The sequence below is a fragment of the Bubalus bubalis genome, chromosome 16, assembly GCF_019923935.1.
Source record: "Bubalus bubalis isolate 160015118507 breed Murrah chromosome 16, NDDB_SH_1, whole genome shotgun sequence".
NCBI lineage: Eukaryota > Metazoa > Chordata > Mammalia > Artiodactyla > Bovidae > Bubalus > Bubalus bubalis.
The window spans coordinates 52,547,933-52,566,693 of NC_059172.1; the positions used below are offsets into that span (position 1 = coordinate 52,547,933).

The following is an 18,761-nucleotide window of genomic DNA, read 5'->3' on the forward strand; positions in this document are numbered from 1 at the left end:
TCTCTTGTCTCTCCCTTTTCCTCCAACCTTAAACTCTGTGTCTTTTCCCCTCCTCTACTTAAGCCCTCTGTCCTCTCAGTCAGAGGTCAGTTCTTTAATGCATCGTGTCTCTCGTCTGCCACCCCCACCAGCTTTGCCCTCATTTTACGACTCTGCCCCAGCCCTCATCATACAAGCAAGCCACACACAAACCACATACAAGCATCTCTCAAAGTCCCATACCTTGCTTTCTTCTTTGTTAGCAAGCTTCACCTTTTTAATTTCTCGCGCCCCTATTCTTCCCTCTTCCCACCTGGCGCAGGAAGTCTTACACTCAGAAGATACCATGACAGGCAACAATTTCACCTATGCTTTTTATCAGCACTGCCTGTCATAACACACTCACACTGGAGGTGGTAGTTTTATTTTATGTTTTTCATTTTTTGAATGGAAGTACAGTGGATTTACAATGTTGGGTTAATTTCAAGTTATAGCTAGTGTTTCAGTTCTACATATCTGTCCTTTTTCAGATTCTTTTCCATTACAGGTTATTGTGAAATATTGAGATAGTTCCGTGTGCTATACAGTAGGTCCTTTTTGGTTGTCTATTTTATATATAATGTATTAATTGCATCCTCCTAATTTATCCCCCTCCCCCACAATTTCCCCTTTGGTAACCATAAGTTTGTTTTCTGTCTGTGGGTGTATTTCTGTTTCGTAAATACATTTATTTGCATAGGAGGTGATATTGTTAAAATTTACCATAATCTGGCTTTTTATAATCCTTATTAATTTTAGGTTCTGTCTTTACACTCTGACATAATGCATAACAATTTTCTTTTCCTTTGTTTCTATGTCTTACTGATGCATTTTACATGTGTATATTTTTGTTCATTTCCCCATTAGAATGGCCAACAATGAAATTAACTTTGGAGGCAGCCTTCAAATAGAGATTAGGCAACACTCAAACAGAGAAGATAAGGAAGAAATTCAGACATGTAGAGTTGGGGGTGGAGGCGGTGGGTCTTTGACAAGCTGCTTCTAAACATCTCTCTTAAAACCTGAGAGTCTCCATAACCTGATGAGCGTATGGCAACGTGGCCTTCTCCTTTGTGTTTTGCACTGTACTCAATGGTATTTGCCTCACCTGGGAAGTACTTAAATATTGGAATTACCTGAAAGAGTGAAATAAATGATTCTGTTCAAGGAAGAGAGGATAAGACTTAAGCACATTTTTGATTTAGGTGATCACTGAATATATTAGGGTGTGAGATCCCTCAATAGGAGTTACATGCTCTATGGGAGAATTTCCTGCATTTCTTTTGTCCTTTCTCCTTTTGGCAGTCAGGTTTTTCAGAGACCCCAACACTCTCAGAGCTAGAGGGATGCCTGGGGTTATTTCTGTCCAGGAGGTCTTCCTGCCTGGGCCCATCCTTTGACCAAGGAACTTCCAACAACAGAACCCTCCTGATCTTCTCCAGACAGAGCAGATCCTTTTACTTTTGGATTGAAGTAGCAGAATATTTTTCTTTTGTGAGTCAAAAGCATTCTCTTTGGAGTTTCTCCCCATTGGTTCCACCGTATTCCCTCAAACCTAGAGCAAATCCCATCACTTTCTACCTGAGAGCCATTTGGATAGTCGAAGATGGCGGTTAATTCCTGTACAGAGTTGTATCTTCACCTGCAAAAACATTTCCACTTTTCCAGCATCCTCCTGAGATTACTGCTGGTCTCTTCTATACTATGGCTGTTCTGTTATCAGTGTGCTTGATTTTGCCTGCTGGGGGGTCCAGAGCAGAAGGGGATGCTCCGACTAGCCCAAAGGGGAATGAGAGTCTCCCTCCCACCCCCGTCGTTTTCCCAGTTCTGCTCCTGACCCTGTGTCCTTCACATGCTGCAGGCCCTCTGTTATTTCCTCCTTCGGAAGTATTTCTGGATTCTTATTCCATCCTTCATAGCAGACCTGTCACTGAAGGTCCTCAGGTTGAGATCCAGTTACATGAAAAGGAATCTTTTGTTTTGCTTTTGCAGCTTTCCATGAATTCTCCAAATTTGTAGTGCTGTTTTTTTTTTTTTTTACTTGACTTCAGTTTATAACAATGTGTAAGCATCTTCACACCAGGGAGGCCTGGTGTGCTGCAGTCCATGGGCTCACAAAGAGTCAGACACGACTGGGCAACTGAACAACAAGAAGCATCTTCAAGGTTGGTTGCCTTTTTTGTATTCGGTCCAGAGCCCAGTATAGGTCTGAGAAATATTTAATGAGTCTGTATTATGAGTTGACATTTCTCCTTCATCACATCATTTCATTTTCTTTTGTCCAGGGTGTTTGTGTGTTTTTGTCTTCAGTCCTATAGTGTCAAGGTTGCTTATGGAGAAGGAGCCAGTGAAGAAGCCATTTACTTTTATTTTTTAATTTTTATTTTCTTATTTTTATTGGAGGATAATTACTTTACAATATTGTGATGGTCTCTTAAAAAGCAGAAACATCACTTTGCTGACAAAGGTCCCTATAGTCAAAGCTGTTCTTTCTCCAGTAGTCATGTATGGATGTGAGAGGTGGACCATAAAGAAGGCTGAGCACTGAAGAATTGATGCTTTCCAATTGTGGTGTTGGAGAAGACTCTTGAGAGTCCCTTGGACTGCAAGGAGATCAAATCAGTCAATCCTAAAGGAAATCAACCCTGAATATTGAAGTACTGATGCTAAAATTGGAAGCTCTAATACTTTGGCCACCCAATGTGAAGAGCTGACTCATTGGAAAAGACCCTGATGCTGGGAAAGATAGAGTGCAGGAGGAGAAGAGAGCAACAGAGAATGAGATGGCTGGATGGCATCATTGACTTTAATGGACATGAGTTTAAGCAAACTCTGAGAGATAGTGAAGGACAGGGAAGGCTGGCATGCTGCAGTCCATGGAGTCACAACGAGTCGGACATGACTTGTCTACTGAACAACAACCACCATACATCAACATGAATCAGCCATAGGCATACATGTTTCCCCTCCCTCCTGAACCCCCAAGTCTACTATTTTTACTCCCAGTTCAGTCTTTCCACGTGATTCAGCACAGAGCTGCTACCGACATCAGGGAGGTAGTGGAGTTTCAATAGAGATCAGTGGGGACTGGCCTGAGTTTTGGCTTGCTGAAAGTAGTATGCGGTGGCCCCAGTCCCCTGGCCAGGACAGCCAGAAGAGTCATGGAGGCAATACGATATGGTGGAAAGAGCTCCAGGCTGAACTAGATTTAGGTTTGATCCCTATCGTGGTCACTTATTTTATGGGCACTTAACCACTCTGAACTCAGTTTCTTCATCTGTAAGATGGGGCTAACCCAACTCCATCTCAGAAATGGTATGAGGGTGAAATGAGACAGTGTGTCTCCAAGCAGGTGGTGGCATGTGAACTCTGGTCGGGAACTGTTGTCATTCTGTAGTTTCCTTACTCTGTTCTAGCAGATAACGAGCATCCCAGCAGGCCCACTGGGATGCTCGTTTGAGCATCCTCTGCCTCTGATATGATCACATAATGATGCAGTCTTTCCGGCAGGCTTGCTCTGCATCTCCTGTCTGTGTCACACCCAGCACACTGTCCTCATGATTGCCCAGTCGATCAATATCAATACTCCTTCAGGGTACAGCTTATTGCCCTGCACCAAGGAAGGTCTGGGAGTACCCCCCGCCCCCCATCCCCATATCTCCAGGGATTGAGCACAGTCTAAATGGGGGAAGGGCAAGGAAGCTGGGAGACTCGGGCCCTTAACTCCACCAGTGGCTTGTCTAGGGCACTGGATCCCTTTCTTGGGTGCGTGATCCTCCGATTCTGTTTGCAGATAGAGTGGTATATTTGATTTCCTCCTTGCCTGCCAGGGTGGGGCTTCCCTGGTGGCTTGGATGATTGAGTCTGCTTGCAATGCTGGAGACCTGGGTTCTAACCCTGGGTCAGGAAGAAGAAGGAATTCCCTGGAGAAGGGAATGGCAACCCACTCCAGTATTCTTGCCTGTAGAATCCCATGGACAGAGGAGCCTGGCAGGCTACAGTCCATGGGGTCGCAAAAGTGTCGGACAAGACTGAGAGACTAATGCTTTCACTTTCACTACTGCCAGGGTAGGTGGGAATGAATGAGATGGAATCTCTCCAGAGAAAGACACTGTTTGAACATAACAGTCTGTTTCCATCAAGGTGGGAAGCAGGAAGTTGCCAGGACTCCAAAAAGGCCAGGTGTCAACACTGGTGCGAGTCCAGGAGTCTGGACCATCCTCCTCTCCCCAGATGGCGGACATCACGCCCCTCTCCCCAGAAGAGCCCCATGTGAATATCCGACTTTATGATCCGTTAGGGCCAGTGAGGGAATTGGACATGAAACAGAGGCAAGTGGTGGCCGATCACCAGGTCCACACAGAGCATAAACTGTGCAAGCTCATGACTCATGCCGTACTCACCTGGATCAGAGACCCCCAGACACTGGGAACTCTGTCTCCCCAGACTGTTTCTCTGGTCAATTACGGAGGACCTCGACCCTGCAGCTCACGCTGGGACTGTTATTTGTGGCTGGAACGGGTCTCCACAGCCCCGGGCAGGGGCACGCCCCTGGGGTGTGTGCACACCTCTCCCTGCTCCTCTGGGAGGCCCTGGCCTGGCTGGGTACCGCCTTGCCATGCCCTGCATCTTCCACAAGGGGGAGCCCCTGGAGGGCAGCGGAATTTGGGAAGCGCTGAAGTTTTCTCCTCCTGTCCTCTAGCTGATTTTCCCCGAACCCAACTGTTAGATTCCTTTGTTGTAATGTGGGGGCCTGAGCTGACACTTTTGGAGGCTGCGGGTGAGAACCACAGCTGATCTGCCATCTTTCCTGGTTTCTTGTTCTTTACCTAGCATCATCAGCTAAGGAGGAAAAGTAACAAAGAACTTAAAGACTTTCATGGCTCCCAGGCCCTGGATGGAGGCAGACGGCATCAGGCAGCTTCAGACAGAGAACGGTGGAAGCTGAGGGGCAGCTGAGATGCGCCTGGGGCTGCAAAGCCCAGGTAGGTACCTGGGAGGGGTTGACAGAGGGGCGCCCGGGGCCCAGAGCCCCTGATGGTGGGAAAAGTGGACGGACAGGAGGGATGGGGGACGAGCAGTGCAGACAGGACCTGGGAGGTTGAGGGAGAGTGAGGGAGGAGCCCCAAAAGAGTGCAGAAGAAAAATGATGCCAAAGGGTGACCTTGGAGCCGGAGAGGGAGGGTTTGGGGGCTGACTCAGAGACTTTATTTGAAGTTGGTTCCAGCTCAGCTGCCCTAGAAACTTTATAGGACATCAGAGGCCGGGAGTTTGAGAGCGAAGGCTCAGTTGCACGAGAAATTTCAAAGTGAGTAGGTGTACCTGGGAGTCTCTCTAACCATTTGGGTTGTGTGTCATCGAGCCACACCTACTCCGGCTTTTCTACCTAAACCGAGGATTCGTCGCCTGATGGTGTGATCAGGTTCTCTCCACCTAGAACCACCGTCTCGGGCTTTCCCTCTGTGCTTCCAATGCCCACAGTTACTCTCGAGAATGACTAGGAGGCAAGTTCTCATTCTGCCACTTAGTGAGATTCACTTAAGCAAGGAACCTCAGCGTCTTCGTTTTCCTTGTCTATAAAGGGAGATAATAATATAATATATTACTGATGAGCCTTATAGGATTTTTCTGAGGATTGAGTAAGTACGATAATGTGAATAAATGCTCTTAATAGATTATAATTGCTAGCTAAATAAGAGATGGCATTAATAGTAATTAATCAGTGAATGTACCCTTCCTACTCTCAGTGGGGTATTTTCCTGCTGGGCTTTGAAAGAACCTGTGTGAACATGTGTGTGTGTGTCTAAGTGCGTATGTGTATCTGTGTATATGTATATCTTTGACAGATAAGTGGGAAACTTTGTGTTCTTTCGCTTCCAGCCACCTTCAAATGTTCCTTTTCGCAGCTTCGGCTGCATTTTTCTATTTTTCAAACACACGGATAATGATTGATGGTGTCTGCTTGGCTCCCTGGACAAGTGATTTGTCTGTGTCCTGGACACTGTGCTGCCCGGGTCAATGTCATACCATACCTTAGGCACATGATCAGACCAAATACACTTGGAAGAAGCAAATAAGAGGTTGTTTTTATAATCCCATCATCATATTCCCTGACAACGTTCTTTCCAGTCTGCTTGTTATTCACAGAAATGCCTCACATGGGAGGTTGGGTTCTGCATTCTGAGTCAGGCTGGTTCAAGCAACCTATGAAGGCTGCCGAGCTTGGCTTTGATACCTGTGGACACATTCACTCTTTCCTGGGGTTTTCCAGATGATGTGGTGTACGAGGAAGGCAGTGTAGACCAGGACAAATCCTTTGATTTCACTGAGCCATCTCTTCCGCATCTGTCAGGTGGAGTCACTGCTCCCCTTCCTTTCTGTACTCCTTCGTGTAGGGATACCCAAGATAGATGTAAGGCACTCTTAAGATCATACCTGGACCCCACAAAAGTCTGTAACTCTACAGTGTGACCTCATTATAAGGTATTACCATTGCTATTCTGCAGGTTTTTCAATAGGGATTTACCTGCCTTTCGTAACTTTATTTTAAAAGCTATCTTTTCCTGGATGTTAATGTACTCTCCTCTTCATCTCCACCAATTGGCTGATGAGTCAAATATTTACAGAGATGCTAAGTGATACACTTACTTTCAAAAAACTGGTATCCCATACAAATCAGATGTATACATGCAGTGTGTGCATAGACTGTATTTTTCTAAAACCACCAAACACATACATATTCCTTCTATTTTCAAGCATGTACTTACTCCCTTTTTAAGTACAAAATATACACAAAGATATATTTGAGCAAAAGACATACACTGACATTGATGCAACATACTTACTTAGCAGATTTAATGGGCAAGAGGAATGAACAGAAACCCTATCAAGCATTCCAGCTCCTTTAGAGTCCCAGAGTGACCGCAATACACAATTCACGTGGTTAAAAAAAAATCATGGATCAATTTCTGCCCTGTTCCTAGTAATGAATATCAATATCTTGCCTCTTCCAGACAGACTCTCAGCAGCTTCAGATAATTTTAAATGTTTTTTTAAATACATTTGCAAAGTCAATTATTTTGAATCTCATTTGAAGCAATTAAAAAACATCCTGACATTTTAGGTGATATTTTTTCCCAAGTAAAATAATTATAAATAATACTAATTATGAGCAAATCATTCAGTTACTCTCAGCCTAGTTCAACCTTTAGGTTAATAAACCAATCCATTAAAATTCATCTTGCTCAAAGGACCAATTTGTTAAAAAAAAAAATGTAGCGACCTTTCACCACAAGTATGATTGATATTTTCTTTAACAATAATCAGAGCTGTCTTTCCTAGAAGAGAGTGTGGTCAAGTGGTAGGTGTAGAAAGCTAGGGTTCCTTTATGCCTGGTCTCAGTAATATTTCTTGTGCTAGGTCCCTTCATTTGTGTCCTACTCTGTGCAACTCCAAGGAGGGTAGCCCACCAGACTCTTCTGTTCATGGGATTCTTCAAGCAGGAGTATTGGAGTGGGTTGCCATGCCCTCCTCCAAAGGATCTTCCAAACTCAGGGACCAAACTTATATCTCTTATGTCTCCTGCATTGGCAGGTAGGTTCATTACCACTAGCAGCACCTGGGAATCCCTAATATTTCTCAGTTAGGTACAAAATGATGTTGATGAAGACGGTAATGGGAATACACACAACTAAAACTCTGATTTCAAAAAGTACTGAAAGAGATGTGAGTCTCAGGACAGTTGCTCACAAAAACTGACAGTATCGTTCTTAGCACTGGGAAAGATTTTAGCCCCTCTGTCTACCTCTGGTGTTCCATTTCCTTCAAGGATGCAGGCCTGGGATTTGCAAATATGGCCCATCAGCCAAATCCAGTCCACCACCTGTTTTTGAGATAAAGTTTTATTGGAGTAAAGCACATCCGTTCATTTGCATATTATCCGTGGTTGCTCTCCTGCTATCAACTCAGAACTGAACAGTTGCAGTAGATGCCATATGGCCCACAAAGCCTAAAATATTTATTTGGCCCTTTACAGAAAAAGTTTGCCAACTCCAGGTGCAGGATGATGAAAAAAAAAAAAAAAAAAGCAGTTATCTGAATGTATACCAACAAGTAATATTGAAGCAGCGCTTTACAGTTTATAGTCTGACAGCATTATTTTGCAACTTAGCGGATGAGAGATTGCAGACTTTCCTGCGGTCATCCAGCCATTATGTGGTGTGGGTGGGACTTGGCCTCTGCCCTCATGGCAGCCTGGAGGGAAGTGGTCCATGGAGGTGGCTCTCAGGCTGAAGTGATGGCCATGCATCTTTTTCATCTCCCCAGAAGTGCTTGCTGCTGAAAGACGGTTGAGGAAGCAAAATTCTTCACATTCTGTTCCTTCTTTATCTGACCTTGACCTGGTTGACTTTAACCTTGTTCCAATTCTATGTCCCTATTCTCGTAATCAGAATGTGGAAGAAGTGAAAGTATCAGTTGCTTAGTTGTGTCCAACTCTTTGCAACCCCATGGATCATAGCCCGTCAGGCTCCTCTGTCCAGAATGGTACCAATAAACAAAAAGGAGAGGAAAGTGCTTTGCAGTCAAACAAAGCTAAGCTTTATTGCGCCAACTCTCGCTTATCCACACTGAAGGAATGTGTCTGCCTTGAAATTGGCCCTTGGGGTGCTGATATTCTGAAACAGCCAGGAACAGCAGTCTTGGTGGAATACGCTATCTTTTGTAAAGTTCGCTTTTTGAAATGGCAGATACCTCTCAATTATTTTTTTTTATTTTCCTTGGTTTATGGTCAAAATTATATTTTCTCCCCCGAGCTTATTCTGCATACTAGCAAGGTGGACCACAGGTGCTGGGAATGGGAGGCAGGAAGGCTGGGATCTTGCCTTTGAGATCTGTGGATCTAAAATAAGTTCTTTGCAGAGACCAAAGATTTTCTTAATCTTATATTTTCTTAGAAAGGAGATAAGGTATAAAGCAAAAGAGATGAAAGTAAAAAAATTCCAAGTCAAACCTTTCCTGAAGATTCTGAGTCAAAGATAAGGATTTTTTTTTTGGTGGGGGGGGGTGTGTCTTGGATTTTTTTTTTAATTGGAGGATAATTACTTTATAGTGTTGTGTTGGTTTCTGCCATACAACAAGATGAATCATCCATAAGTATACACATGTCCGCTCCCTCTTGAGCCTCTCTCCTACCCCTTACCCCATCCCACCCCTCTAGATTATTACAGGTTGAGCTCCCTGTGTTATACGTCTCACGAGCTATCTATTTTGCTTATGGTAATGTATATTTCAGTGCTACTCTCTCTGTAGCACTGAATTTGTCCCACCTTCTCCTTCCCCTGATGTGTCCAGAAGTCTGTTCTCTATGTTCCAGAAACCTGCTAATAGCTTCATCAGTACCATTTACCTAGATTCCATATATATTTTATTATATGATATTTGTTTTTCTCTTCCTGACTTACTGCACTCTGTGTAACAGGCTCTAGGTTCATTCACCTCAGTAAGATTGACTCAAATTCATCCCTTTTATGGCTGAGTAATATTCCATTGTATATATGTACTGCAGCTTCTTTATCCATTCAACTGTCAACGGACATCTAGGTGGCTTCCATGTCTTCAGTTCAGTTCAGTTCAGTCACTCAGTCGTGTCTGACTCTTTGCCACCCCATGAATCGAAGCACGCCAGGCCTCCCTGTCCATTACCAACTCCCGGAGTTCACCCAGACTCAGGTCCATCGAGTCAGTGATGCCATCCAGCCATCTCATCCTCTGTCGTCCCCTTCTCCTCCTGCCCCCAATCCCTCCCAGCATAAGGGTCTTTTGCAAAGAGTCAACTCTTTGCATGAGGTGGCCAAAATATTGGAGTTTCAGCATCAGTCCCTCCAATGAATACCCAGAACTGTTCTCCTTCAGGATGGAGACTTCATTTCTCATGAAGTGATGGGACCAAATGCCATAATCTTTGTTTTCTGAATGTTGAGCTTTAAGCCAACTTTTTCACTCTCCTCTTTCACTTTCATTAAAAGGCTTTTTAGTTCCTCTTCACTTTCTGCCATAAGGGTGGTGTCATCTGCATATCTGAGGTTATTGATATTTCTCCCGGCAATCTTGATTCCAGCTTGTGCTTCTTCCAGCCCAGTGTTTCTCATGATGTACTCTGCATAGAAGTTAAATAAGCAGGGTGACAATATACAGCCTTGACGTACTCCTTTTCTTATTTGGAACCAGTCTGTTGTTCCATGTCCAGTTCTAACTGTTGCTTCCTGACCTGCATACAAATTTCTCAAGAGGCAGGTCAGGTGGTCTGGTATTCCCATCTCTTTCAGAATTTTCCACAGTGTATTGTGATCCACACAGTCAAAGGCTTTGGCGTAGTCAATAAAGCAGAAATAGATGTTTTTCTGGAACTCTCTTGCTTTTTCGATGATCCAGTGGATGTTGGCAATTTTAATTGGTCTTAGCTATTGTAAATAGCGCTGTGATGAACATTGGGGTATATGTGCCTTTTCCAATTATGATTTTCTCAGGGTATATGCCCAGTAGTGGGATTGCTGGATCATATGGTAGTTTTATTCCTAGTTTTTTTTAAAGAAATCTCCATACGGTTCTCCATAGTGGATGCATCAACTTACATTCCCAGCAACTGTGAAAGATGGTTCCCTTTTTTGCACATCCTCTCCAGCATTTATTGGTTGTAGATTTTTTGGTGATGGCCATTCTGACTGGTGTGAGGTGATGCCTCATTGTAGTTTTGATTTGTATTTCTCTAATAAAGAAATTAGATGGGGAAACAGTGGAAACGGTGTCAGACTTTATTTTTGGGGGCTCCAAAATCACTGCAGATGGTGATTGCAGCCATGAAATTAAAAAACACTTACTCCTTGGAAGAAAAGTTATGACCAACCTAGATAGCATATTGAAAAGCAGAGACATTACTTTGCCAACAAAGGTCCGTCTAGTCAAGACTATGGTTTTTCCAGTGGTCATGTATGGGTGTGAGAGTTGGACTGTGAAGAAAGCTGAGTGCTGAAGAATTGATGCTTTTGAACTGTGGTGTTGGAGAAGACTCTTGAGAGTCCCTTGGACTGCAAGGAGATCCAATCAGTCCATTCTAAAGGAGATCAGTCCTGGGTGTTCATTGGAAGGACTGATGCTAAAGCTGAAACTCCAGTACTTTGGCCACCTCATGTGAAGAGTTGACTCATTGGCAAAGACTCTGATGCTGGGAGGGATTGGGGGCAGGAGGAGAAGGGGACGACAGAGGATGAGATGGCTGGATGGCATCACTGACTCAATGGACGTGAGTCTGAGTGAACTCCTGGAGTTGGTGATGGACAGGGAGGCCTGGCGTGCTGGGATTCATGGGGTCGCAAAGAGTCGGACACAACTGAGCGACTGAACTTAACTGAACTGAATAATGAAAGATGATGAACATTTTTCATGTGTTTGTTGACCATCTGTAGTCTTTGGAGAAATGTCTATTAGGTCTTCTGCCAACTTTTTGATTGGGTTGTTTGTTTTTCTGATATTGAAAAGATAAGGATTTAAACAATTGATCTAATTCAGCTTTTCTGCTCAACAGTGTTTATTTGGAGTGTCCTCTCTGGCAGGCACCACTAGGAGCTGAAAGAGTATCACATTGACTAAGATTCGGATATTCTTCAGGAAATGATTTGTTAGAGAAATGAACCCACACATATGTGTCTATACAGTAAGCCTCCTACATAGGAGCCTTTAAGTTTGTGAACTTTCAAAGGTGCAAATGTGCATTCTCATATCTAATCATGTGAGAGTTCACGTTTCTGATTTACATTGCCACGTGTGTGCATCCTCTGCGAGTGGTTGTGCTCTTGTGTACTTTACCATGCAGTAGTGTATAGAGTATAGCAGTACAACATCTTCATTTCAAGCCCAGTGTGTCCAAAAGCAAACAGAAAAGCAACGTTGATGTAGCTGGTACTACTAAGAAGAGCCAGCTATTGTACTGTACTTTCCAAGATACTGTACTACAAGATTAAAAATGTTTATTTTTCATGTGTTCATTTGTTTTTTTATACATTATTTGTGTATTGCAGCACAGTACTATGTAGCCAATTGTGTTAGTTGGGTACCTAGGCTAACTTTGTTTGCCCTATGGACAAATTGGACTTATGAACATGCTCTTGGAATGGAACTCATTCGTGTTGTAGGGGACTTACTGTAATTAAGGCAAAGGGAGCAGAGATAAAATCTGCACATGCTCAAGAAGACATTGTCTTCCTTATTGAGTAATCACTGATGATACTGTGGAGGAGGTGGCGTTTGGTGGGACTTAAAGAGTATGTAAGTTTTAGACATTTGGAAAAGGAACGTGTTGGGCATGCTAGGAAGAAACAAAGGGAGCAAAGTCATAGAGCAAAGTATAGGATTTGTGCGTGATCAGGAAGTCTTTTGTCCTGTTTGGAGCATATGGTTATGTGGGTGTCCAGGAAGGTATGCCCGGTAGAATAGGTCAGAGTCAGAATCTAAAAGGGAGTTGCAGATTTAAAAGCTTGGTCTCTATTCTATAGATGATGAGAACCATCACATATTTTTCTGCAGGAGAATTACATGGTCATACCTGTGATTTATGGAAAGAGTGTAACAGATGTTTGAAAAGAACTTGCATGGAAGGCCATCAGTTAGCAGCTAGAGCAGTGATCCAGGCAAGGTGAATAACATAACTCCTTTGTCTTGTGCTATATTTGCAGGAATGCTCCTCTACAACCTGGCTGTCATAGGTTACAGCATTGGCTGAGGGCTTTCCAAGGGCATTTATTTAATGGCATGCCAGTGGCATTTACTCATAAAACCAAAAAGCCATTGGGGCCAGAAATAGGGGTTTTGGTTACTTCCCCAGACAGGATGCAGTTGGGGTGATTATACATGTGATTCATCGAGGTCGGGAAACAAGTCCTCCACAAACAAACACCCCTCCCCGCCAAGCCCAGTGACTCACGGCTTCTTCACTCTGGAAAGCTCTGGAGTCCAGGCAGAATGTGAGGTATGATGTTAAATCATAAATCCTTGGTGTTCATTGTTACAAGAGAAACATTTTTATTCATTCTTTTCGCTCATTGAAGCAATAAATATTGAGTGAACTCTTACTGTTTTAGACACAAAGACATGGAGTTATAAAACATAGTTCCTTCCATAAAATATTTTCCAGTTTAGCTAGGAAAACAGGTGTAACATGTGTGTTATCATAGAGATACAAACAGTACAAAAAGGTCAGAGGAAAGACCCATAACTGCTCTGGGAAAGGAGGAGCAGCCTTGGGATTGGGTCCTGCCCTGTTCATCATTCATTCATGCATTCATTCAGCAAATGAATTATCGAGGACTTACTATATGCCAGTATTCTTGCCTGGAGAATCCCATGGGCAGAGGAAGCCTGGCAGGCTGCAGTCCATGGAGTCACAAAGAATCAGATACAACTGAGTGACTAGGCACACACACATATGCCAAGCATTGTTATGAGCATGAGATTTCCGGCTTTTGCAGTGCTTACTTTCCAGCAAGACAACTCAGATGTTAAATAGAGCTGGGAGCCAAACACATTGCTGTCCTCAGGGAATTTACTTATAGAGGAACATTACGGGCTTCCCTGGTGGCTCAGTGGTAGAGAATTCACCTGCCAGTGCAGGAGATGCAGGAGACACGGGTTCGATCCGTAGGTCGGTAAGATCCCCTGGAGAAGCAAAAGGCAACCCACACTAGTATTCTTGCCTGGGAAATCCCATGGACAGAGGAGCCTGGGGGCACCAAAAGAGTCAGACATGACAACTCAACAACAACAGCAGCAGCAAAAGGAACATTACAGAGGCGGGGAGCTTGCATTGCGTTCATAGAAAGAACATGGTCAGAAAGAAGCATGGATCTTCCCCTACTAGTAAAGAATAGAGAGAGAATGCTCAGGTTTAGGAGTACCCAGTATGACAAGAGGGCTTATTTAGAGACCTGAAATGGGATGCGCAAGTTGCCCTGGTACTCTTTGGCTGGAGTTAACAGAAAATGGAGACTCTTCTCACATGGAAACTTGTGCCATTGAGTCCCCAGACTTTCTGATTTTGCGGTGCCTATTGGGCAACTGGGGTCACTTTTTTCAGGGATCCGAGTTCTGCGGTTTGAACTCCCAGATGATTTTTCTGTACCTCTGTCTGACTGTCCTGTAGCAGCCCAGTGCCATGAACATTAAAACTGAAGACACTGGCTGCCTCCTTGCTTAAATATCCAGGTCAAATTCTGTCACAGCCAACTCTGGCTTGGAGGTCACGCTTGATTCTCATTTTATCAGGTTGTCTAAAATAACCCGGCCATGAGGTGGTTATTGTTATGGTACTCATTGGAATGGGATTTGACCTATATAAGGGAAAGAACTAGGACAGAAATAGCTCTTCAGCCCATCACAGACCTGGAGAAATCCAGTATAAGCAGCTGCAGAATCACAGAGTTGGAAGGGACTCAAGGTGACTTAGGTGTTACTGGCATCTGCCTCCAGGCAGATATGTGCCTGTCTGGAAATTTAATATAAATTCTAGAAGTCATTATTTTAACAATACATAAGAATCTGCCCATCCTGAATAGTATAGTTCCCTTCAGGGCAGTGATACTGCCTAGCCTCAGGCAAAACATCTTTGAACCTCCTAGTCTACACTAGACCTCAGAACCTATAGCATATTCTTTTGAATATACTTAGAGGGAGGAAATGGTTGTCTTGGAGGCTATTTCGCATTTTCTATAAACCAAGTGCTGTATCCAGTTGGTCCAGCAGAATGATACCATTTTTGATTGAAAATGAATTTCAATGCAGCTGTGAAATGATGAGGTGACATTTTTGTTTGGCTCATAACTAGTTCAAAGGAGATTTACCAGCACTTGCAAAAGTAACAAGTACATATTCTCCCAGATGGCTAATTTGTGGGTCTGTGAGCTCTGGTTAGCTGTACAACTCCTCATTCTACTTGGTGAACTGCTTGAGGTCAAGGAGTGTGCCTTGTCTCAAAATACTCATCTACCTCAAGGGCAGGTGTATGCCAGGGGCTATTTATAAAACTAAACAAAATTTATATTTATAGAATTAATTATATCCTATAATTAGAATTAACTATATTAGAATTATTTATATATTAATTATATTTAACTTATATGTGTAGAATTTAACAATAATGGCATCAGTTTACAGTCGTGTCATGAACTCCTTGTCCGTTTTGATATTTTCACCAAATATGAACCCTGTGACCACTTCTTACCTTGAGGCTAATTGCCCAGCATGTGGCAACAACGCAGCAGTCTGTGTGGATGTGACTCTGCTCTGGGAGAGAATTCAGCTTCTGCGTTGAGCTGGATGGCTGACTTTGGGGAAAGTGTGCAAGCCTGTGTCCCCATCTTTAAATATGGAGGTTGAACTCGATGCTGGAAAAAGGCCCATCTGAGAAATAAAATATCAAGGAGCTACTTGGCCCCTAATTCTGCATGTTTTGGGCTATTTTCATAAGGTCTGAGTGTCGATCCAGATTCTTGTGTTTGCAGGTGACAGAAACCCGGCTCGACTGAGTTGAGGTAGAAAGACAAACCTCAGCCAAGTCAAGGGTCTCTCAAACTCCAGAAAAAAACCCGAGCCAGGGATTCAAACCCTTTCCAGACACCCTTCCTCCAACTTGTCCTTGACTTCTCTCTTCAGTCAGCTCTGTTCTCTCAAATCTACTTCCTTGGTGAGCCCAAAGAAATTTGCAAAATCTCTGGGAAGTCTTCTGGGCCAGGGGAACAAACTAATGTGCCTGGCAGCTGCTAGTCCAACCACGAGGTTGGTTGGAGAGAGGGGCAGCTCCCCCAGAGAAGGAGCTGCTGTACAGCCCCAAACTGGAGCCCCTGGAAAGCCTGCCATCCCGTTTGTCACCCATGTTCCTCTCAGCTCCACACGTGTTGACTGGGCCCCTTCTGCTCTTCTTGAAGCTTCTGCCCAGCTTCATTGTCTCTGAGGTTAACTGTCTGGGTAGCAACACCCCTCCCTATCTCTGTTCCCAGAGCGCCTTGAACCCATCTGTACCTCGAAAGGACGACTCCTCATGTTGCCTGCTGTGGTCTGTTGATAGGTTTCTCTTCCCCATGAGACTGGGAGCTCCTCAAAGGCCCCAACTGCCTTGATTCATTTTGTGTTACTTTGTTTATTAGATTATTTATTTATTAGTGATTGACAGCCTACTGTGTATTAGGTTCTGGGAGGTCAAAAGAGAAGGAACCCAAGATTGCTGTTCTCAAGAGGATCAAGGTCAAGTGGGAAACATATGATAAACAGACACTTGGAGTATAGTGAGGCGGTGTGAGTCCCCCACGCATGTCCACACTGCTCCGTAGGAGCACAGGGCACACAGGGGGGGCTCCTTCCTAAGTGAGGACGGGGGTGGAGAAGGCCAGGGAGAGTTTCCGAGAGGTATAAAGGGCCTATCCCGGATCTGTGCAGGGTTCTGTGGCATAGGATTGAATGTGGTTGTACAGTCTAGAGGGAGGGGACATTCTTCAGGGATCCCTGAAAGTACAGTGTAATCACAGGCTTTATGTTTGAGTGGGACAGATAAGGCAGACATACACGAAATTATTGAAGAATTGGACAGTTTCCAACAAAGTACTAATTTTATTTTTGCACAAGGAGTATAGAAAAAAGTGAGATTATCATGAACTTATAAGAGTCATCCTTCAGGACTCCTGGGTCAGGAAGATCCCCTGGAGAAGGACTCTTGGGCCTCCCTGGTGGCTCAGATGGTAAAGAATCCACCTGGAATGTGGGAGACCTGGGTTTGATCCTTGGTTGGGAAGACCCCCTGGAGGGGCACATGGCAACCCACTCCAGTATTCTTGCCTGGAGAATCCCTATGGACAGAGAAGCCTGGCAGGCTCCAGTCCATGGGGTCACAAAGAGTCGGACATGACGGAGCAACTAACACTTTTACTTTCAGGACGCGTGGGAACCGAGTCACTTCGTGGGGAGTCGACAGTGCTAAATCTGAAATCAGGCTGCGTTTCAGTCTCACTCTGCCAGCTATGAGTTTGGTGGTAATACCTCAAATCTCTAATTTCTGTATCACAAAGTGAAGATGCTCAGATTCATCTCTCAGAGTTATACTGAGGATAAAATAAGACACACAAATGAAAGTACTTTATAAACCATAAAGCACAGTACAAACTTGCTATTCTTTAAATCTGTTTTTTGTTACAACAGAGCGTTCTTAATTGACAAGAGTATTTGGAAATATGAAAAATGAATAAATGCAGTTACATGGAAAGATAGAATATTCACATTGAGAGTTATGTTAATTTTACTTGCTGGCTAAACATTGTGGTTAATGTCATTGCAAAATGAATCACATGTTAATGAGTTGACTGGCATTTCATACATTTCTGACTCTGAGGATAGGGCAGTCTGACTCAGCTGGCCATGTGATAGAGTAGGAATTAAGTCATTTGGATGTAGTGACTGTAAAGTGTTCTCTCTACCAAGTGAGCTATATTCCTGTAGACAGAAGGTTTACCTAGGGACCCCTTCTAACTGTATTTCTCTAAGAGATGAAACCTTCCCTTTGGTGCCTCTGTTTCCTCTTCTTTCAGTCATCATAAATAATGATGGCATTTTAAGGAGTTACACTTATCTAGAAGATCTGAAAGAGTGTGATCCATTTATTCTGGGCGAATCTATCTTAGGGTCTGAAGGCAGGGAAGTACAGCCAGTAGGTACAGAACAGGCTCCACTAAAGGAATCTGCACGTGGAACCTTTGAGTATATGTCAGAGACTAGGATGAAACCCTAAATTTTAGTTGTCCAGCGGTTTAGGCATAACTCTCTCTCTCTCTCTCTCTGAGTCACTTAGTTGTGTCCGAATCTTTGCGCCTCCGTGGACTGTGGCCTGCCCGGCTCCTCTGTCCATGGGATTCTCTAGGCGAGAATACTGGAGTGGGTTGCCATTTCCTTTTCCAGGGGATCTTCCTGACCCAGCGATCGAACCAGGGTCTCCTGCATTGCAGGCAGATTCTTTACCAAATCTTTCACTCCATGCGCTCCTTCAGTTTTCCAGAGCTCTTAGCCACCACAGCATGGAAAGAAACCCCTGCTTTGTGTCCTAAGTTCACCACCAAAGCCAACCCTGATCTGATGATTGTAGGAGAGAGTAATTCTAACGCTCCTTCATGTTGCTGTGAGGGTGGCCCTGAAAATCATAGAACGAGGCATTAGAGACTGTCACTTCAGTGATGAACCCAGAGACCATGAAAGTAAAGGCTCATCACTCTCAGGCATAAGGTCAAAGCCATGGCCAGCGGGTAGTTTTATTTCTCCACCTTCTATTCAGTTAACCTCGCCTTTCTAAAACTTGGACTTCCCTGGTGGCTCAGTTGGTAAAGCGTCTGCCTACAATGCAGGAGACCCAGGTTCGATCCCTGGATTGGGAAGATCCTCTGGAGAAGGAAATGGCAACCCACTCCAGTACTCTTGCCTGGAAAATCCCCATGGACAGAGGAGCATGGTAGGCTACAGTCCACGGGTCCGCAAAGAGTCGGACACGGCCGAGCGACTTCACTTTCTTTCTTTCTTTCTAAAACTTACATAAGGAAAGAGTACGTGGCTCCTTTTTGGAATACTAGACCTATGAGATAGGATTACAAGTTCCACAAAATAAAAGGGTATTCTAAGGTCAAATCAGTTTGAGAAATTCTGAGTATGTCCCCAATGAAGAT

The 18,761-nt window shown here is 44.0% G+C and overlaps 1 non-coding gene across 1 annotated transcript; it reads left to right on the forward strand.

The window, feature by feature from the left end:
- The first annotated feature begins 18,404 nt into the window (after positions 1–18,404).
- On the forward strand, positions 18,405–18,476 carry TRNAC-ACA. The gene has a single exon. It is a non-coding gene; the product is annotated as a tRNA-Cys (tRNA).
- The last annotated feature ends 285 nt before the right edge of the window (positions 18,477–18,761 follow it).